Here is a 23,822-nt window from a genome sequence, read left to right as displayed (position 1 = left end):
CTTACAAGGGTCTTTGGGGCATATTACCAATGGTGGCGATAGGCAATTATCGCCGGTTTAGCGGCCGTTTTCGGCCGCTAAGCGGCGATATTTCTATCGCTCTATTAGCAAGCTGTCGCTAACTGATGTTAGCGACAGCTTTTAGGCGATAGCGAGCGGTTTGGGGCCCGCTTTGCATGTCAGCGATATTTATAGCTAATGACATGCAAAGTGGGCGTACCCAACCTGTTAGCGACTGAAAGCAGTCGCTAACGCCTATTAGCAAGGCAGGCGTAACAATGGAAATATTCCCGCTATCGCCAAAAACCAACACCTGGTCAGACCAGTTCTTAGCCATGTTATCCAATGGGAGGTGGATAACATGGCTGAGAGCATTTCGTCGCTAATGCGTGAATATCACTGTATTCTCAGCGATAATCACGCATTTCGCCGTTTTCGCTGGATATTTTAGCACAATGGAGAAACACGTTGCTAATAGCATGTTTTCTCCGCTAACATATCCAGCGATAGGCAGCGATAAAAAAATCGTCGCTAAGCCTATTTAGCGATAATTATCGCTACTTGTTGGTAATATGCCCCTTTATCCCGTTCGGGTTGAGGATTTCTATGGACCATATTCATGTGAATTTGGCCAGGAGGATGGCTTTTACTTCCTTTTTAAAACATTTTTTTTTATTGATTTGAAAATTAGGGCAAAATTACATTCATCAGAGATTTATAAATGGCTGTAATCACAACAAGACATCAGGGCAACGCTACACATTTCACATCCACATTTGGAAGGATCACTACATATGACCCCCCTCCCCGATTCCCTCGGCAGTACCGTCCTGTCACTGGTTTACATCATCTGCCTCTAGTTCTGGTGGGTCACAGATATATCCTCTAAACTTATTCCAGGCTCCCCATACCTTCTCCCATTTTCGGGGACATCCGCTACAGTATGTGGAATGAAGAGGCAAATGATGCTGCATAAGTCAGGACCATATTATTTCATAATTTTAACACTTTAATACTATCAGAGCAAAGGTTTCACCTCATTACTTACATGTCAACATTTTAGAAGAAGAATGTGGGAGATTTTTAAAAATTAAATCGGCAGAATGTATTTCGCTCTTGGCTTTATTTATTTATTTATTTAATGCGATTTTCTATAGCGCGAACATTACCCCGAAGGTGTCGGAGCGCTTTACAAAAGAACCATACATAAGGATTTAGGATTACATGAGTTACATGAAAGATACAAACAGGAAAAATTGCAAATGTACAAGTTGTAAAGTCACACAGGGAAGAGATACAAATAGAAAAGATTGCAAATGTACAAGTTGTAAAGTCACTCAAGCAAAGGCAATTTCAGGCGGGATCAGTGCTTAATTTGAGCCTGTGGTTTCCAGTGCTCAGCACCGGCATTTAACCATCAACACTAGCACTTGAGCACCATTTAAGGATATACTCATTTGTGGTAGGCAGAGGGAGATTAACTGATTCGCCTAGAATCACAGGATGTTGAGCCGACACCGAGACTTGAATCTGGTTCCCCTGAACCTGGTTCCCCAGCTCCAAAGTTGGCACTTCCGCAAAACGGACGGGGTCGCGTTGGCCATCGGCCGACGGCAGCACTGGGGAGGTAGTGCTGCCGTCGGTCAATGGCTGACATCAGCACGGAACGGGTTAATAGCGAAAAATAACAATACACATTGTTTACAAATATAATAAAACCACAAAATGTGTTAGCAAACACAAAACTTCAATTTAATATAATTAATTAATATCCAAATTATTAAAAACAATTACATTATTGACATAATCAATCAATAAACCAATTAACAAGTAAAGCAATATTACCATATTGTTGAAATTATCTATTAACTAATTTTAAGATTGCATAATTCATTATCTAATTGACAAATTAACAATTTAAAGAATAGGCAATTTAAAAAATACTTTAAAACATATTTCCCACTCAAAACCACCACAAACCAAACAGCCGACTCCCCAAAAATTCACATAAAGTGAAAAAAACGTTTTTATTACTAAATAAAAAAAAGAAAACACTAAAATGATTAAACATACATAACGTTAAAATAAAAATAACTTACAACACAAAAATCTATACAACTCTACTAGATAATTTAAAAAACATTATTATGTACACCTACATTAAAAAAAAAAGCTATGAAAGACAAAAAAAAGTGACATTCTTACCTTTTATATTCTGTCTCACAATATTCTTTACATCCCAGTATGACATGATATTTGGGTCTTAGGATATTTTTGACACAGTGTTTTGTCGAAATTCTCGGGTTTTTCACCTTTGCCATGTTTGTTTATTAAGGATAAACAGCATGTAAGCCGGAATGTTTATGGCAGTTTGTGCTTAAGCCTTCATCACTTTTTTTCCACCAAAGATATCCAAGCCAAATTTTCATCCCTTTTCCACATGTTGAGGATTCTGTAAGCAGAGCCAAAATGCAATGAGAAAACATCAACATTTTTCCATTTATTTACACTGGAGATCTGGGTAGCTGTGGTATCTGGGCACAGGTTTGACTGGCAGTGAGGGAAACCTACCAACCCCAAACATTTCTGAAAACTAGACACCCAGGGCAGTCCATGCTGGTGTGGAGTTCGAGAATCCCAGTACTTTTTCTTACCTAGAATGCCCTCCAAACCTCAAACTTTAACTAAAATCACTGCCTGTTCAGGCATTTCTGTGAGAGAATGTTCCAGAATGTGTGTATAAACTTGGCTGACAAGAACCAGCCAAAACCTGGAACATGTAAAGTCAATATAGTGTCAATGAGGTCTTCACAAGGCTGTAGATTCGGTCCATAGCTATGTGCTTTACGGCCACTCACACATGATCAGTGGGGGAGACGACCATTACAACGCGGTCTTTACACCGCACTACCATTACGACGCGGTCATCACAACGCAAGTCGTTCCAACGACTTGCGCTGGATGGCGCTATATATTAAGGAATAGTATGATTTACTATTCCAACACCTTCCCTACTGTTACGTGGGCTGGAGTTGGAATAGTATATCATACTATTCCTAAGTCCGGCGCCTACAGCGCAAGTCGCTGTAACGACTTGCGTTGTGATAACTGCGTTGTAATGGTAGCGCAGTGTAAACACCGCGTCGTAATGACATACATCCATGAGTAGGGCAGATTTTAATCGAGAGAAGTGTGGGAATGCAGAGTGGTTAAACTTCAGTCATTGTCTGGAAGTGCCTGAAATTTCTGACACTTGTATAGAAGTTTTGACCCGTACTTCAACGTTTGCAGGGCATTCTGGGTGAGAGAACATGCTGGGGTTTTTGCAAGCCGCATTGCCCTGGATGTCACCGGGTCTCTAGATTTCAGAAATGCCCAGGGTTGGTGGGCTGCCTGGAAGCCAGCCGACACAGGACAACATATTGAAACCATTCCCGGTGGAAGGGAAGAGGAAATTGGGTGTTTTTGGCTTATTGTTGATGTTTGCAGGGTACTCTGGGTAAGGAAATGGACTGGGATCCAGGCTAGTACCTTTGATTCCTTTGGGTATCTAGGTTTTAGAAATTTCCGGGTTGCATCTAAACCGATGCCTAAATACTGCTGCCATTCACCATGGCAAGAGATAAAATTGAACTTTTGTGGACATAGGCTTAACATATGAAGCAATAGTGAGAGGGTAACCCCACACCCTACCGCACCTAGGGCACAGAAATACTGTCCCGTGCTGCATGCCAAGACAATTTAGTGCCCACCCTTTTACTTTTATCACTTTTCCCATGGTAGTCTGGTGGGCTATAGACACCTCTAGGTGGGCACATTACAGTGTTTGTTCCCTATCTGCCCATCCTTGGGGTGGTGAGTCGGAAATCACACAAGACCATCATGGAAAAAGGTTTTTTAACTAAGTAAAGTTGAGACAACATGCCACTGAACGAGACTCCTCTCCCCCCTTCTTTTTTATAAAACTTCGCCTGAAGCTGTGTTTTGCAGAAAAACGATATGCAAATGTGGGCCATTTTTTTTTAGCGTGCCCGGGTCGATTTCTGTGCATTAAAAAGGATACAAATAGCCCCTACTTTGTTGAAATGTGTGACCTCGGTGTTCTGTGGCCGCTACAAGGAACTCATCCTTTAGCCTCATTACCCAAAGTTGTTACTGAAATCTTCGATTCTCTCTCATAGCCTTTTGATACCTCTGGGCCAATGGGATTCTGCAGCAAGAAAAGGTTAACTATGCGGTGTGCGCAGCCCATTCGTGGCAGTATAGCATTACTTAAACATGTTGTCATATTTGCACGTATTAACTCTATCTGGGCAAAGGTTTCACCTCATTAGTAGCAGTGTAACTCCCAAATACAGCAATGAGCAACAGAAAGTCGGCCAGTTCACTTTACCAAAAGGTCAACTACTGCGCAGCAACATGTGTGGCAGAGTTTTATTACCTTTTTATCCGTAAAAGCTCAAAACTATATATTTTTTAAAGGAAGCTCTGAAAACTGTTCAAAAGATGATGTATTACGTGGCGAGTGCAGCAAATCCATAATTATGCGGAATATACAGCAGCCCTAGAATCAAGTATTAAAGGGCTCCCCAATCTGAAGAATTTAGGAATGTGTCTCTCTCCCAAACCGGTTCACAAGTTACACACATTAACCTGACGGAGCATGTCCCTTGCTGCATTGTGTGAATGCAGACAAACGCGCCTGTCTGTTTGGGGAACATCAGTTTACACTTACTCACTGTGAAGAGGAGGTAATGAGCCATGAAACCGGGGGAACCCAGCTGAACAAGGGGGGTGGTGCTGGAACCTTAATGATTCTTTTCACAAAGGCCTGATCTAGAAAATAAGGCTGAACTGCTGGAAAATACAAGCATTGGCAAAGCCAGTAGGTCTTGCCTGTGGACGGGTGTCAGCTCTCCCCATTTTGGCTAACATTGCCCTGGATAAGTATATCCTGTAGAGCACCGTAGCGAGCTCCTCAGTATCAAGTTGGAGTCCAGCCACTCATCTGTCAGCCCGTTCTCGCCAATCTAACCAGGCAAGGAGCTTACCTGCTTTGTCCCCTACTGCATACATCTTGTGTCAGGTAGATGCTAGTTTAACCCTGGCCCCTCCCACATATGCTCCTTATACTCCTGGTTTTCGTGTTTAGTTTGGTCATGTTGAGGTCAGAGTGGTCCTGGGAGTGTATGTTTTCTAGATCACGCACCTCCGGTTCTAAGGCTTCTGACGCTCTTGTCTTCTCTTTGTTGTGGCCTGCGATAAGGGAGATTGCTTGTCCCCTAATGACTGGTTTGTAGGCCTCTCACAGGGTAAGTGGGGACGAGACTAGGGGCCTCATTTATGAGAAATGACGCATCGCTGCGTGAAAGCAGCGATGCGTCACTTCTCAGTGCGCACTCCTTGCGACATTCCTGATGCGTCATATTTAATGTATGATGCATCATGTCTCAAGGAGTTACAGATACGTCAGTATTTCTGACGTATCTGTAAGCGCAAAAGTGACGCATTGCTGGAGTGTGTCACAAAAGTGACGCAACTCCAGCAATGCGTCCGTTCACATGGGGCAAGCCCCATGTGAAAGGGCCTGTGTCAGTCTTACGCCTGCTGTGAGGCAGGCGCAAGATTTTGAGGCAACGGGGTCCTAAAAGTGACGCAGTGAAATCTATGAGATTTCACTGCGTCACTTCTACGACCCTTCCTTGCGTCAATACGCCCCCCTTGCATACATTATACCTGGCGCAGGTATAATGTGGCGCAGGGGTTTACAAAGTGACGCATCTAACCAGATGCATCACTTTGTAAATATGGCGCAACAAGCCGCATTTTTTACACCACTGGTGCGTCACAAAAAGTGACGCACCGGCGGTGTAAAAGTGACGCAAAGCCTCATAAATGAGGTCCTAAGTACTTAATGTCATAAAAATAGTGCTGGGTAGCAGGGGAAGGCCTTACCAGATCCTGGGGCTCTTCAGATATCCTGGGTAGATGAGGCATATGCGGCGTTGGGCTGGGGCATCCAAAGTGTATTTGACTAAGATGGGGGAATGGTCCAAGATGCCTCTCGCTATGTGATGCATCTCGTTGAACATCGCCACTTTATCCGCCAATGTGAGCACATAGTCTATGCATGACAGGCTGTTATGTGCACCTGAGTGGACTGTGTTTTGATGCGTTTGAGGGAACCGCGTGCGCCAGACGTCTGCTTGGCCCATTGAGGCCAAGAAGTCAGAAAACCAGGATGTTGTTCGCTGTTGCTTTCTGGGAGGCATTCGATGTTCTGAGTCATTTTTTTAAAAAAAAATATTTTATTGAAAATTAACAGAAACAATAACAAGATACACAAGGCAGAGAAGTAAATTGGGAACACAGTCATGGGTCCATGTACACGGTGCTTCATCATTGTAGCGATTATAATACAATCATAATTGTTCGTGGGAAGGGGGCAGTGAGGAAACCAACAACAATACAATTAAGTCAATAATTGGAATGCCAATCAGGGGGACAAGGTTACATCGGGAAACAAATCTTGCGGCGGAGTGCCTGCATTGCCACGATATGTGTTACATTGTGACCAGATTCTACCCCACTTCTTGGGCCTTCCTCGTGACAGATACACCGTCTTTTCGCGAAACATGCACCAGTCCATATTCTCTTCCCACAACGTTACAGCCGGCGCTCTATGGCAACCCCAGAGCTGTGCAATGTCTCTTTTGGCAATCATATTGCCAAGGGTCGCTCAGGTGATCTGTGCTGTGTTATAGTCATTGGGCTCCCAGACATTCAGGAGGCAGCGCCTGGCTTCGGGCAGTAGCGCCACCCCAGTGACCCTCTCCATCACGACATGCACACGGGACCAAAACTCAACCACCACCGGGCATTCCCATAGGATATGAAAGAAGGTACCAGTCATACTGCAGCCACGCTTACACAAATCATCAAAAGAGTAACCCATGCGCACCATACTCGGGCCAGTGACATACACACGGTGGAGGATCTTAAGTTGAACAAATCTAAGGCGTGCGGGTATGGCAACTTCTTTTGGCGAGGACAGAGCGGACTGCCAGTCCTCATCATCTATCTAGACCGTCTGCAGTCCACGAGGCCCTCAGGCGCACCAACAGGTCAGCCCTGTTATAGATCATCTTCTTATAAATTAATGAGATAGTGCTGTCGGGCACATATCCATCCAGAATACGATCCTCAAGGGGAGAGGATTCAGGAATATCTGTACCCACAGCAAAGACTGACAGTAGGGCATGTCGGACCTGAGCGTACCTGAAGAATTCTCTGTCCCCAAGTTCATACTCCGTCTTAAGCGCCTCGACGGTCTTAACGTCGCCTTTAGAGCAAAGATCCCCCACCTTAGTGATTCCAATCATATCCCATTTATCAAATCCTTTCATTCGCCATACGTTACCCAGACTTTCAGAATCATACAACGGGGTCGCACGGGTGAGTCTATCATTCCATCCCAAGGCCGCATTCGCATCATGCCACACACGTACCGCGATTTTAGTGGGACCAGCCAGTGATTTACAGAGCCTCTTGGAATACAGCGCCCTATTGAAGTTCCCCCCGGCAGAAGGTGTTTATCCATAGCAAAGGCGGGGGCGGGACCGGGAACATATGTTGCGTGATTGACCGCGCTCAATTGGGAGGCCCAGTAGTAGCGCCTGATGTCAGGAAGGGCGATGCCTCCGTCATACCACGGAAGCGTAAGTTTAGACAGAACAATGCGTGCACGGCCGTCCCAGAGAAGTTGCCGTTGTAGACTTTCCACCTCTCGAAAGTAACCAGAGGGAACGGGGTCAAATGAGTTCTGGAGAGCGTACAAAAATCTAGGCAGCGACATAATTTTAAAGAGAGCCGCAGGACTGAGCGGTGACAGTGGCAAATGACGCCAGCGTGTAACATCTAGCTTCAGCCGTTGAAGAGGGGGTAGCAGGTTGCGCTCGTAGCAAACGTTGGGGTCCAAGGAGACATAGATCCCCAAGTATTTGAAGCCGGTCTCAGTTACTTGAATCGGAAATCTACGAGGCAATGGGGGGAGACCACCAGCCAAAACAGAGACACAGGATTTAGTCCAATTAATAATGAGACCCGAGTTCTTCCCGAAGGAGGGCAGAACATCGAAGAGCACGTTCAAGGATTTCTGAGGGGAAGTAAGATATAGGAGAATATCATCTGCGTATAACGAGATACGATCCTCGAAGTCGGGAGCCCACCGAATGCCCTTTATAGAAGGCTCCCAACGAGCCATTCCGCCTACGGTTCAAATGCGAGGGCGAAGAGCAATGGAGACAGCGGGCAGCCCTGCAGAGTGCCGCGTCCAAGTGTGAAAACACCGGACGCCTTCCCGTTAACCACCACCTGGGCAAGGGGCATCTTATAAAGAAGTTTCACCCAAGCGATGAACACGGGGCCGAATCCAAATTTTGAGAGGGCCGCCCAAAGGTAGGGCCATTCGATAGTGTCAAAAGCCATGGTAGCATCAAGGGAAGCTAAAATGGCCGACTCAGTGAGAGTCTCAGCCCTCGCGAGAACTCCGTGGAGTCTCCGAAGATTAAGGGCGGTGTTTCGATGAGGAATGAAACCGGACTGATCCGGATGGATCAAGTCCCCGATCACCTTAATCAAACGATTAGCCAACAGTTTAGCTAGGATTTTGGGTTCGGCATTAAGGAGAGATATTGTTCTGAGTCATTTAAGGTAGTATTGAAGTCACTCCCCACTATCAGCTCACCCTCTGGTAGTTTAAGAAGGAAAGTCCTCAGTGCAGATAAAGCTATAGAGTGAAGTGCTGGGGGCATATACACTGTGACTATATTGATTGCCCCCCGCCCCCCAATAGGCCTCATACGGCTGCAAATCGCCCCTGTTCATCTGTCCACGTTTGTTCAACAATGAGAGGCAATTGTTTCCTCACCAATATTCGCACCACTCTTGAGCCTGATGTGAAACCAGAGTGCACCACTAACTTAAAGCCCCATCTATCTAGGGCCTTAAATGATGTGCCCACCAGGTGGGTCTCTTGAAATAGGCCCACCACTGGTGCTTGTCGTTTGATGTATTGTAGAACAAGCCCTTTCTTCAATTTGTCCCTAACTCCATTCACATTCCATGAAAGAAGCTGTAGGTGCAGGTTACCTGGAGGGTGGAATATGGGTGTGGGTGTAGTGTGGTCAATCGGTGTGGTCATATACGTTATCTATGTCCTCTGTGTGTATGAATTTGTCAGCTAGCGAAACTGTGATGTCTGGTGATGCCTACCAAGTCGTGCTATTGATAGTGTTGAACAACTATAACTAAGAATACAATAACTATATACCCCTTCCCCCCGTCCCTCCCCCCTCCCTGCCTCCCTGCATGACGGGTTTGAGACTACCTGCCTCGGATTTATGACATTAGAACGCATGGTTTTACCACGCATGCCTTTACATCGCAGTTTTTACAACGCATGCTGTTACAACACATAGCTTTAAGGGGTGCTGGATAGTGAATAGTTTAATTTACTATTCCAACTCCAGTCCCCGTGGATAGTAGGGAAGGTGTTGGATAGTAAATTAAATCTATTCCCTATCCTAGAGCGCCCCCCAGCGCTATGCATTGTAATGACATGCATTGTAATAGTTGCGTCGTAAAGGCACTGCGTGGTAAAAGTTGCGTTGAAAAGGATGTTCCCCACCTGCCTCACCAACAGTGCAGAGCGCCTGTTACCCCCTCCCTGATACCTCTATGGGAGGAGAATTTCCAGTATCCCCCCATGTCCATTCCCATGTCTCAGGTGTACTTAACCGGCAATGACTTGTCTTATCGAAGTAGGTGCCTGTAGGTGGAGAAATTACAAAACAACTAGTGTATATTACATTAATCCGGGTCTTGTCCATTAACAACTCTGGGGCGATGCCAGTCCTCCATAATTGCCTGGACTGTCTCAATCCCTCTTGGAACAGGCTTCCCCTTCCCCCGGTGCTGTATTACCTTTGCGTTCGTGTGAGAGTCTTTAGGGGGGGTTTCGAACCATTCTTTCGAGGTCGCCTCCTCTGTTGTCTGCTTTGTTTTTTCCCGGTTTTGCCACGATTAGTGACTTGCGGCTACCCTTCATGCCAATGTGCTGGATTTGGTGAATTCTTTGACTATGGAGAATAGTTCTTTACTGTTGTGTGCGTTGGCATTGATGAGTTCCACAATGGCTTCCTTCTTTGCTGTTCTAATGAGGCGGTGGTGTGCCGTGAAGGCGGATTTGAAGGCTGCGTGGTCTACCAAGATCTTGCAACTCCTCCATCTTTTCTCGAGCCATCTGCAGGTGTGCCTGGACTCTTAGAGGGTAGAGGAGAACCAGCTTGCTTTCTTGGAGGGCTGTTTGCCTGAGGGTTTCTTGAGGGGGGCCAGTGTGTTGGCACAATCAGCAATCCAGTAGTGGAGGTTGGGTGCTGTGATGTTGGCGACCATGGATGTCTTTGGTGGGGTCTTGCTGAGGGAAGTGGTAAGCTGGTCTTCAGTGACCTTGTTCCAGCTTCTGTGAGGGTCGGGGTAGGCATAGTGGCGTACAGTGGGTTTAGTAAAAGAGAATTGGATGCAGTGGTGGTTGGACCAGTGTCACTGAGAGGTGTGGCTGAAGGAGATGTTGCTGCTTGCAGAGAAGATGGGGTAAAGAGTGTGCCCTGCTGAATGGGTTGGTATTGTGACCAGCTTGAGTCCAATGGTGGTGAGGTGCTATGAGGTGTTATGGTCTTTGAAGTGGTCCAGGTGGAAATTGAGGTCACAGAGGAGGAAGTAGTCCATTGAGGCGGGAGCATGGTGAGCGATGAAGTCGGCTATGGCATCACTGAAAGGGGGTCAGGGTCCGGGACACCTGTACATGGGGGTGTCATAGAGGATGGTGTTTGGGTTGGTCTGGATCATGCCTCATGCACAACATGCAGACACTTCCCACATAGGAACCATACAAAGATAACATACGTCCAATCAAACACCGTTCATGGTGTAGTGTGCTGTCCATGTAGGCAAGTGCTTCAACGCCCCACACAAGAGTAGTAAGTGTTATATAAGTGTTGCAATACAATACAGTATGGTAGGAGGGTGATGTAAGAGGGGCAGAGGCTCTGGGAGCAGGCAGTGGAGAGTTTGGTGCATGGGGTGTGGTGGGATGAACTGAGCGCGCGCCAGGAGGTTGCAGGTATTTGCCACAGGCACTTGGCGGTAGGTGTTCTGGGCCCCCATGGAACAGCTCCAGAAGAGGCTGACTTGACTCTTGTCCAAGACATGAGTTCTCTCCAGGACACACGGCATTAGCTGGAAGTTCATTCAGACTATTCCAGGCCTGCTTACAATGAAGGCATTGTGGTTTTTAGCATGTGTCAGCACAAGGCTCTAAGCGTGCCTGACCTGGGACACGTTAGCTTTTCTCCAACACTCTGGGCAAGATTTACTATTCTTTCACGCAACCCAACAAAGCAAGGTAACTTGCTGCACTCAGTTGCGTGAAAGGGAGAGAACAGAAATGCACCATATCCACTAAGATATGGCACACTTCTGCTCTCTCCAAGCGCTGGCGCAGTTTGTGCTGATTAATGTCAGTGCAGGCACCCTTCTGGTGCCTGTGTTACGGGCAGGATTGTTTTTGTACAGAAAGGGACACCTGGGTTTACATCAAAATCCATGAGAGGATCTATGGGAATAGCCATGCTCCTCCCATGTAGCATCTGGCACAAAGTAAGAAGGCAGCACTATGCACTGAGTTGCATTACTTTCTATTTACTAAACCACGCTAAGCCACGAACATCTACTTTTCATAGCTTAGGAAATGCCAAAAGGGATTTTGCCTCGCGGCTATGCCTCAAAAGTGAAGCAACCCTGAAGCAAAATCTAGGTCTTTGTTTCTGATCTTAGACTGTACCTCTGACTTATAACCATGAGCAACTTACTTTGGTTCCACTCCCTCTCTCATGATCTCAGAAATCTTCTGTTTCCATGTCTGACCTTGAACCACCTATGGTTTCACCCTGTCTCTTTTTTTCTGGTCTTAGCTCTTCCTTCAACTCCATGCCTGAGCTTCACCGACCAACACCCCTTTCTTGCCTCTAACTTTGTCTGACCTATAATGTCATAGAGGTCCTTTTTTTTTTATTCATGGGTTGATTACAGTTCTGTCTGTGGCATCTTGTCCACCATGGGGCAATCACTTATTATATATTTTAACCCTTCCGCTGCTAAATGATGTACCCACATAATTTACAGCTCAGTCTGATCGCTGCTGCACGAGGGAATTCATGCCTCTTGGTGAATTTACTTCATTCGAAGAACCTGTTATGCCTGAGCATAGCACTAGGGGTGACGACATGAATGATCTTGGTGTTTTTCCTCACTTATACAACTTGAGCACAGGTCCACGGGTGACATCATTCATGATCTTGGTGTTTTTCCTTTATTTATACAACATAGCTCAATGAATGACACGGTGTGTGATCTTGGTGTTTTCATCTCATTTATGCAAATTGATCACAGCTCCGTGGGTGACGCTGTGCATGATCTTGTTTTTTCATGACTCCATGTAACATGTTGGTGTTTTCACCTCATCTTTAGAAGCTGAGTACACCTGAGCACAGCTCCACAAGTGACTCCGTGCAAGATTGTAATGTTTTCACCTCTCTTGAAAAGTTGAGCACTACTCCACGTGAGACTCTGTGCAAGATCTTGGTGTTTTCACCTCATTTGTAGAAGTTGATCACACCTCCACGTGGGACTCTGTGCAAGATCTTGGTGTTTTCACCTCATTTGTAGAAGTTGATCACACCTCCACGTGGGACTCTGTGCAAGATCTTGGTGTTTTCACCTCATTTGTAGAAGTTGATCACACCTCCACGTGGGACTCTGTGCAAGATCTTGGTGTTTTCACCTCATCTGTAGAAGTTGATCACACCTCTGGGGTGACTACGTGCAAGTTCTTGGTGTTTTACCTCATCTGTAGAAGTTGATCACACCTCCACCTGGGACTCTGTGCAAGATCTTGGTGTTTTCACCTCATCTGTAGAAGTTGATCACACCTCCACGTGAGATTCTGTGCAAGATCTTGGTGTTTTCACCTCATTTGTAGAAGTTGATCACACCTCCACGTGAGACTCTGTGCAAGATCTTGGTGTTTTCACCTCATTTGTAGAAGTTGATCACACCTCCACGTGAGACTCTGTGCAAGATCTTGGTGTTTTCACCTCATTTGTAGAAGTTGATCACACCTCCATGTGAGACTCTGAACAAGATCATGGTGTTTTCACCTCATCTGTAGAAGTTGATCACACCTTCAGGGGTGACTCCGTGCAAGATCTTGATGTTTTCACCTCATTTGTAGAAGTTGATCACACCTCCAGGGGTGACTCTGTGCAAGATCTTGGTGTTTTCACCTCATTTGTAGAAGTTGATCACACCTCCAGGGGTGACTCTGTGCAAGATCTTGGTGTTTTCACCTCATTTGTAGAAGTTGATCACACCTCCAGGGGTGACTCCGTGCAAGATCTTGGTGTTTTCACCTCATTTGTAGAAGTTGATCACACCTCCAGGGGTGACTCCGTGCAAGATCTTGGTGTTTTCACCTCATCAGTAGAAGTTGATCACACCTCATTGGGTCATTACTCCATGCAGCTGCGGCATTCTTCGACTCCAGAAAAGAGCCATAAGCCGATGCCGGCCATGATGCGTTACCTTCTGTCAGTCAGGTGCATTGTTTTCCTGCAACATGATGTGCTGGTGCAACAGTGCACACTTACCTGACGGCAGAGGCGCAACTAGAGCCAAATTTCGGGAGGGGGCTAAGAAAATTTTTCGGGGGGGGGGCTGAACGTTTAATCAGTAGGCAGAGTGGAGCTGCAGGGGCTCTTAGAAGGGGTGAAACAACTGCAAGGCCTAATTAACATTCAAATGGTCTTTTAAAGACCTGTGAAACGTTCGGGTACGGCTCTGTGTGTGCCCGGGATCTGTCTCATCCCGGGCTGCCACACACGACGGGGAGGCTGAAGCCCGGTGAGTCCAATGGGTGTCGCGCGCCTGCCTGACGGCATTGGTGGGTATCACTGGAGCACCAACTACATTACACAGGGGCACATTCACCCTAGATAGAGCTGTCATTATGGGTAATTACCTGCCTTTCCGCGGACTGGCACATAGCCGTGTCCCCGCTGTGTATATGTTGGCAGAAAGGCAAGTCATAATTGGGTGGCAGTCCTTATGCTTTCCTTGGCACCATTCGCCACCTCTTCCTCTCCCACCGCCGGAGGAGAGATGGTGGTGGCGGCACTCTGGAAGCCGTCAGACCGCCAGGGAGGCAAACAGTCGGACCGCCAAAAACGGACAGCGGTTCCCTTACCGCCGGGGTCCTAATCGCCCCCTAAGTATTGGAACATATATAACAGGGCTATTTAATGCATGTCAGAATATAAAATGCACAGAGAGAACTGCCTGATTAAAAACAGTAAACAGGACAAGTTGAACCCTTTTCCTACTAACAAACATCACATTCCCTTGGAGTGGTGGTGTGAGTTATGCATCCCGCCACAAATTGCATCTGCTGCTTGTTTGATGTTTTGAATCTGTGTTTATGGCACATGCGCACTAATAACGGCTACCATGGCGCCTCCCGCGTTTTCAGAGAGGGCGGAGAAATGCAAGCATGGCATTGAACCCAGCGCGAGTCCTGCACTCCTGCAGCATGCTAATAATGCCATTGTAGCTGGAGACTGACACCTGAAGCAAGCCGCATGCGTACCTGCACCGTGTCCTCATGGGGCCCACAAGGTGTGAGAGTACTTTTCTTGATAAAAGCAGTTTGTATTTGTCCGGATTCCCAGAGAATTTATGAACTCCCCTAAGTATGTATTAATCGGACTGGCTACTAAGAAAAAGAGTTAGAAGCCAACGAGAGGGAATAATGCTTGGGATGGGAGGTGTAGAATGCCATTCAGGAGCATTGAAGGTTGTTGGAAATATATAGGGTTGGAGTTCACGTCCTGTATATAACTCATAGCGCACGTGACTTACAACCATCTACTTTATTTTGCGAGACAAGATTTGCTCTTCTCTACATCTTTTAGTTTGTACCTCATTCTAAAGAAAACCGGAAAAGGCACTGGCTGCTTTGTTACTTCACCAGCGTGCTTCGCTGTCAAGAGTCTGAAGAGACCAATAGTAGGTGAATATTTTGCTTGGTTGAGAAGGACGGACCTCTGCAGCATCCTCTGTGTTGTACAATTAGTCTGTAGCTGTGTTCTTTGTGCTGAGCCGAGATGTTATACTGCATTAGTCTCTTGTATTCTGGTACTTCTAGCCACGTTAACCTGTTGTAAAACCTAAACTACAAGTCCCAGAATTCAAGGTAAATATCTAGACCTAAGCAGCTTGTCACACAGGGCCCTGGAACATGCTGCAGCTATGTGCAACTTGTGTAGTAGATCATTTGTTGGTTATTCTGAAGAAAGCAAATGTAGGAAATAAACATCCTCTGCTTGGACTTTGAGTAGCGTGATGGGGGGAGGATTTGGTGCAAATAGGGGCTAAATTTCCAATTTTTGCCTGGGCTGCTATAAGTTCTTTTTCTGGCCATGAGTGAGGGCCACTTTGGTATTGGTGTCCGGCCCTATTTTCCGTTCCAGTCCAATCCTTGGCAAGGGTACCGCGTCGGCAAAGTTACCCCATGGCATCTAAGGAGTAGATAAAACAAAATATGGTACATTTTCTTCTGTGATTCAAAGTCTCACGGGCATACCGTGGCTGTAGAATGCTGGAGGTGGCATTTTATGTCTAAGCTCACAGTAGCACTTGCCATACCAGAGACTGCTGCAGAATCTCTGCATGCAAAGGGCTTCATTCCACACACGTACATGCGCACGTGTGATTTCCATTGAAGACTGTTTACTGTTAATGGCTTCTCAGTTTACTAACTGTCACTGTGCTGCCACATTCCATGTGCTGTCCGCGTGCAGCCACTCTCCTGTGCAGTACCTGCGCTGCCGCTCCGTCTGTATCTGCGCTACACCTCCCCCGTCCCTGCACTGCCGCTCCCCTTCCCCCTGTCCTGGCGTTGCCACTCCCCCTGCTCTGTTCCTGCGCTGCCTCCCCCGGTCACTGCGCTGCTGTTCACCCATGCTGTCTGCTGTCCCTTACCCTACGCTGCCTGTCCAGGTCCTTGCCCAGCACCCCGCACCCATAGGACCAACCACCAGGACCACTAATGAAGGCTGCCACATGGCCACGTAGAGGACACACTCAGCGGTTGTGCTGCCAATGCACCACCGGTCAGACAACGCCCAGCACCAGGCCCCATGACCCTCCCTCCACCCGACCGTACACCGCGATCGAACTCCTGGACCTGGACCCCAGATGTTATATGAGCAGCTGCGTCTTCTCTTCCCCACTATCCACCAAAGGACTCTTCAACTGCCGACACTGCCACTTCTCCTGTGGCACAACCTACGAAAGATCCTGCACCACTCCTGCTCACAAGACCAAGAACACCCCACAACTGCTCCACATTATCCTGCACAACGCTCGCTCTCTCTGCAAACACACCACAGAAACATGGCACACCACCCTCGCCACAAAGTTGTCTTCATCACCAAAACATGGCTCAACCCCTCCTCGAACCTCAACATCATCACCACCACTCCCGAAGGCTACAAGATGTTACACTGAGACCGCGCCAACAAACAAGGCGGAAGCATCGCCATCGTCTTCAAGGAATCAATCAGATGCACCATCACCAATGATGACTCCACGCCTCTCATGGAACACCTCAACTTCCTACTGCAAACTGGTGTGAAGACCACAATAAGAGGCACCCTATCCTACAGACCCCCGGGACACCGAGGCACATTCTACAACACTATCCCCAATCTCACCACTACGTCCTACTTGGCGACCTCAACTTCCACATCGACGACCCCAACAACGCCAATTCCATCGCACTCCTGGAGAACCTGAACAATATTGGCCTCACCCCACTGGTCACCAAACCCACGTACAAAGCTGGACACACACTCAACCTCATTTTCACCTCCAGTGACAGAATCAAATTCAGTCACACCACAGAATTCACCTGGACTGAGGACACCATCATAGACTTCACCATCACGGATGCCCAGCACACTATTACCAGGTGTCAGATCCCCCCCACTGCAGCTGGATCAAGGTCACCGAAACCCAGTAATCACAGGCCCTCACCACCTCCAGACCCGAGGCCTAAACATACCTCGACCAGTCCATCCAGAACTTCTCCGCATGGATCACCAACAGCACCGACAGAGTTACCCCACTAAAACCTACAAAAGCCAACCAAACCTACAAACATGCCAGCTGGTACATTCCCAAAACTTAGGACCACCAAGTGCAATGCCGACAACTGGAGAAATGATGGCTCACCACCAAGAACTCCATAGACAGAGCTGCTCACAAAACAGCCTTTTAGCATATATCACTGGCACATCAAGGAAGCCTAGAAATCAGCCATCACTACCCACATCAACTCTGCGGCCAACCACACAAAAGAACTCTTCAAAATAGTCTAATAATTCTCCAACTACAGCCATAGAGAACACCATCTACCCCTCCCAAGACCTCTGCAACACCCTCTCAGACTTCTTCCCCAGCAAGATCACCAACATCTACAACAATGTCAACCTCCAACCCACCACCCTCAACCCCAATGCCCACTACCAACCAGTGAACATCAGTCAAACCTTTACCACCTGGTCTCCGCTCACCACCTTGACCACCTCAGTTATCATGTGTTCCATCCACTCCAGGGTGCCCACCAACCTCTGCCCCCAGCACCTCTACAACCTTGCAATGAACCCAATCAGCACGCAACTCACCAGCATCCTCAAAACCTCCATCTCCACTGCAGCCTTCCTGGAAAGATGGAAACACCCAGCCGTCAGACAGACTCCCCAGCATATTGCAGCATAGATTTGCAAATTTAGCTGCACAAAAATGGAAATTTAGCGGCTCAAAAATGAAGATTTTGCGGCATTATTGCGGCACTTTAGTTTACTCATAATCATTCATTTTCAGCCCTAAATCAATGTATTCCACTTTGAAATAGGCATGTTTAAAGTTTCTGCAGCTCTACCGAAGCACAGCTCCAATCTACTAACCTCGTGGGAGGGGGCCATATTTCTCCCTGGGATGTTCTAGCACACATGTATGAACTCCTGCCGGAGCACCAATTTCACCACTCCCTGGTTTCAGTCACACAGCTCCCTTCACTCTGTGGTTTAAGTCATGTAGCCCCTTTCTCTCTCTGGTTTCAGTCACACAGCTCCCTTCACTCTCTGGTTTTAGTCACACAGCCCCCCTCTCTCCCTGGGTGCAGAGATACAGCCTCCTATTGTGTCGCTTGCACTGATTCCATTTTATAGGTAGTGCTGACAGGACAGACATCTTGCATTAATCATCCTTCAGAACCATGCTCCCCAGTTCCAAATTTAGCAGCTCTGACCATGCTGTCACATCCTCTCCCTCACTGAACACCGAACTGACCCACTGAGAGAAACTTGCACTGCCGTCAACTACAACCCAATTTTGCCCCGCTATAAACACCTGGATGCGGCTCAATTTAAATTACACACTAGACAAGAGCAATATGCTGCCTACAAAAAAAAGTACAAAGTGTAATATCTTATCTGTAGCATGTCCTCGCATATGCAGTGGCATGGTCTGTGCTACTGGTCTGCAGCCATGAACAGTGCTGTTTGTCTGCAGCCTGTCCGCAATTGTGCTGTGCCACAGGCTGTCCTATTGGTCTGCAGCCTGTCTTCTTATGTGCATTGCCATGGAGTGAGCTATTTGCCTGCTGCCTGTCCTGTGCTATGCAGTGCCTTGGGCGGTGCTATTAGGTCTGCAGCCTGCCCTCGTATGTCCAGTGCCATGGAGTGGGCTATCGGTTTTCAGCCTGCCCTCGTATGCGCCGTGCCATGGAGTGGGCTATTGGTTTTCAGCCTGCCCTCGTATGCGCAGTGCCATGGAGTGGGCTATCGGTTTTCAGCCTGCCCTCGTGTGCGCCGTGCCATGGAGTGAGCTATTGGTTTTCAGCCTGCCCTCGTGTGCGCAGTGCCATGGAGTGGGCTATCGGTTTTCAGCCTGCCCTCGTGTGCGCCGTGCCATGGAGTGAGCTATTGGTTTTCAGCCTGCCCTCGTATGCGCAGTGCCATGGAGTGGGCTATCGGTTTTCAGCCTGCCCTCGTGTGCGCAGTGCCATTTTCTTTGCTACTGGTCTGCAACCTGTATGTGCAGTGCCATAAAGTGTGCTGTTTGCCTGCTGCCTGTCCTCTTCCATGCAGTGCCTGAGGCTGTGCTGTTGATCTGCTGCCTGCACTCATGCGTGCGTAAAGTGCCATGGAGTGCGCACTGTTGTGTGAGCCGTGTCCTGTCTGCCTCTGATACACATCAATGTCTGAGCACAGCCACGCTCTCCTTTCGTGCCGTCAAACACTCCTAAGTATTGCGCAGGCACTCAGTAATTGGTCACGACAAAGAACAATCCCAACTTTCACCAGTATGATAATATTTCAGCCTACTGCCCTTTAGACGCTTTGTGCTCACAGCCTCTGAACGATCTGATGAGCAAAAACACCTCCCCTTTCTGCCTTCATTTTCTGAGGGTTCCAAAGCTGAACGGCTTCATCTTGTTTTCTAAGGTGATATTACTTTTGAAACTGTGATAACAGTTTTACATGAATAACACAATATACAGATTGTCAAATCAGAGCTTGGACGGCTTGGTTTATTTGGGTTAATAGTCACACTATGATAGCTCTATAGTTAAGTATATCTTTATCACTCTGACCTCCTCAGGAAGTTACAGAACAGTTACATGTTAGAAAGGGTCAAAGAACACCTGTGTTGTCATAATCATGAATGTGCCTAGTTGCTGTGTGTCTGTGGAAGGAGCGCTGCAAATATTGTGAGCACATCTATCAGTCGTAAGCGTACCCTCCCTCACACCTGGTTCCAGCTGCTCCTGAATTACTCTACGGAGACCACTCCTCAGTCGAGTGTTCACGGTGAGAGTCGGGATACAAAGGAGAAGTGTGAAGCTGAATGGCGTGGTTGGTTGAGGCGTATCCCAGGGCAGATGGAATCCAGGCCTCAGGGATCCCTGTGGCACAACCCATGGGACAATGTGTGGTAAAAGCATGCGTTGTAACAACGTACATCCCTAGGGGGAAACATCCTTTACGACGCAACTTTTACCATGCAGTGCCTTTACAACGCAGGTTTTTCAACGCAAGTCATTACAACGAATTGCGCTGGGGGGCGCTCTAGAATAGGTAATAGTTTAATTTACTATCCAATGCCTCCCTACTATCCACGAGGACTGTAGTTGGAATAGTAAATTAAACTATTCACTATCCAGTACCCCCCAACGCAAGTCGTTGTAATGACTTGCATTGAAAAACCTGCGTTGTAAAGGCATGCGTAGTAAAAGCATGTGTGGTAACAACGTACATCCGTGGCTAGGCACGCTGGGGCAACAGCTGTCTCAGCCGCAGGCTGGTGAGGTTTGAACTTGATGCCTGGAAAGAGCATGAGGGCCTTCAAGTACCATGAAGGCAAGATGAAAATCAACCACAGAGCAGAGCTAGAGCCGTGGGCAGTCCGCTGAAAAGTGATAGTGCCTCCTGGGGGCTCCGGAGGGCTTCCCTCATTATTCTTGGACTGAGCTACAGAATGAGAGTGCTTTCTTGCAGTTAGATGCTTAGAGACTTGATTTCCATCTTGGCACAGCAGTTTTGGATCAGGCTGGGAAGAAGAGGTAGAAGTTCAGTCTTGTGTGGTGTGTTCCTCGACTGCAAGTCCTCATGCAGGACTAACAGTAGCAGAGCCCAGTTGTTTTAAGATGAATTTGAATTTCAACGGAGGTTTGCGAAGTTGAGCAAAACCATTAGAATCAGTAAAATCACAAAAAAATATAACAAGGTGACGAAATGCATGATAGATACATTTACATACCTTTTGGCCCCTTGTAAACAGTCCCTTTTTTGTAGTTCAGATATGGGCGCTCCCCTTTTTCCAGCTATTACGGATTTACAGCGCAGTTCACATTGTGACGTCTGTGCGTACAGCCAATTAAATGGCATCATTTTTTATGCCTGCCGGGAGACCTGTTTTTGTGGCCGAAATAGTAAATATCTCGGCTATCACGCTTTTCAGCCAATTTTGCGTTTATTTAGTGAATTGCGAAATACTGGAGGGTCTGGTCAGACCCTTCCTAAAGAAAGCCTCCACCGATTACAGCGATCTCAAAAATTATCAGCTGATCTCCCTGCTCCCCTACTTGGCCAAAGTACTTGAGAAAGCCATCAACCAGCAGCTCATTGAATTCCTGGAATAAAACCACCTACTGGACTGAAACTGCACTGATTGCTGCCACAGACACTCCTCGACTGATGAGAAACTTTGGTTCTGATTCTCCTCGACCTCTCTGCGGCGTTTGACACTATCTCCCACAACACCCTCATTAATAGACTCTACAACATAGGCATTCAGCAAGACACCCAAAAATTGATCGCCTCCTTCCCTTAAGGACACACACAAAGGATCCGACCGCCTCCCTTCACATCCGCCCCCAAAGAAATCTTATGCGCCATACCACAAGGATCATCCAGCTGCCCCACCCTTATCAACATGTACATGAACCCTCCTCGCAGATGTTGTCAGAACCCACCAACCCAATACAATCTCCTACGTAGGCGACACTCAACTGATCCTCTCACTCCCCAAGGACCCCTCCAATGCCAAAACCAACTTCTGCAACCCCATGACCTACGTAGCCAACTGTATGAAAGATAACTGCCTCCAACTCATCTCTGACAAAACTGAAGTACAGATCTTTGAGAAGAACACCTTGGACCACATCTGGTGGTCTGCAGAACTTGGAACTACACCCACACTGGCCGACCATTCAGACAACCTCGGCATCATCTGCGACAGCCAACTGACCATGAAACGACAAGTCAATGCATTCGCCTTCTCCTGCTTCCACACAATTTGCATGCTCCTCAGAATCTTTAGATGGATCCCAAATAACACAAGAAAGACCATAACTCTGACCCTTGTCACCAGCCGCCTCGACTACGGAAAAACCCTCTACCCCGACATCTCTACCCAGCTCCTCAGAAAACTCCAACCATACAGAAAGCTGAAGCCAAACTCATCCTAGGCCTCCTCAAACAAACTCACTTCGCTCCCCACCTGAGAGACCTCCACTGGCTCCCCATCCAGAAGAGATGCCAGTTCAAGATTATCAGACACTTCTACAAAGTCCTCCATGACCTAGAATCATTGGCTGAACTTTCAGCAACCCTCTAGACACCTGTGCTCCCCTTCACTCGCCCTCACACTCCTTGCATCTGTCACAGCCGCATCAGCGGCCAATCCTTCTCCTACATCGCAGCCAAGACCTGGAACAACCTTCCCTTCCAGCTCGGTACAGCCCCCTTGCTGGTAGACTTCAGAAAGGTACTCAAGACCAGGTTCTTTGATGGAGACACAGTACCCAGATAGCCCTAGGGGTGACAGTGTTGCACTTTACAAATGCTGATTGATTGATTGATTGACTAATAGGGTGCACCCTGTAGCAATGGAATAATGGAATTCGTATGTTTTGTTGGTAGAGATTTGTCTAGCGATGTACTGCCCATAGCATGGCCTTGAAGCGCTGTGGGACTTTGGGTGCCTTCTGCAGACGATCACAGTTACAGACTGCAGTCTCTTTCTGATTGTTGGAGCTGGATCTTCAGTAGTGTGGGTGTAGTCAATGTGCTGCTAATGGTTTGTTGTAATGAAGGCACCATGTTGGGGCCAATGTGCATGAGTGGAGGTGCAAGGTGTGGATAGTCTGTGCATATGCGCTGAAGTGAATCAGAGAGCAGTTGTGTGGGGGTCAGTGCAGTGGATGCAATGTTCACCTATGCACTGAGGTATTAGGATTGTTGCAGAAGTTGGTGCTATGGTAAGTAGTGTGCACAAGAATTGTTACTGAAACCCTTGGGCAACGGCCAGTCCAGCCCTAGGCGTGCGGTTTTGGGAGGAAATAAGGCGCAACGGCTACAGCTGTTGACTTTGGGAACTCTGCACGTTCTTGGGTGCACTCTCTCAGCCCCCTTGGTCGCCCTCCTTTCCTGTTCTTTCGATTCCCCAGCCAGAGCTCAACCCTTTTCCTGCATGATTCTGCCACCCTCTCCTCCACCTCCAGGGTCTCCACGTCACATCCGATTCTCCATGGGCTCTCCTGGCACTCACCCCAGAGGAGAAGCTGCGCTTGACTGTAACCCGCCCAGTAGGTGTCAGGGACAACTGTTAATGGGGTACTGTTTCTTACCTTCACTCAACACTGTTTATCCAACATGGTGGCCAAAGTGAAACTCCCGCAGGAGGAGAGGGAGGCCATGGCTGGCGCGCCCCCAACGCCTCGCGCCCGGAGGGATTCCATCTCTGGTACGTCCGGCTTTGTTTCCCTTCCTCGTTTGAAGAATGGCCGTGGAGATATTGTGGGCATGTTTACCCTCTGCATAAACAGGCAGTGGAAGCATGTGCAAACATTTACTCTGCCAGAGGTTTAAATAAAATAGCTTGCGCTTCTTTTAGTCTTGGAGCTGCAGTGATCTGAGCAGAGGATGGGGGACAGCAGGAGAGGGGCCACATATGATGGGATGGCCGGGCGGAGGGGAAAGTGTTCAAGGGAAGTCAGTAGAGAAAAGAGAAGCAGTAAAAGGAAGTCAAAAGGGTGAAAGATAGCGAGGAGACAAGGGAACAGAGGAGGAGGCAGAAGA

At 47.5% G+C, this 23,822-nt stretch overlaps 1 protein-coding gene across 1 annotated transcript in view; it reads left to right on the top strand.

Moving 5' to 3' along the window:
* LOC144792668 (stromelysin-3-like) overlaps positions 1-23,822 on the top strand; it is a 145,655-nt gene that overhangs the window by 13,572 nt on the left and 108,261 nt on the right. The window lies entirely within an intron of this gene.

Source organism: Lissotriton helveticus, chromosome 11 (genome assembly GCF_964261635.1).
Source record: "Lissotriton helveticus chromosome 11, aLisHel1.1, whole genome shotgun sequence".
NCBI classification, from domain to species: Eukaryota; Metazoa; Chordata; class Amphibia; order Caudata; family Salamandridae; genus Lissotriton; species Lissotriton helveticus.
The sequence above is the reverse complement of the archived record's forward strand: the minus strand, read 5'-3'. Positions and strand labels throughout refer to the sequence as shown.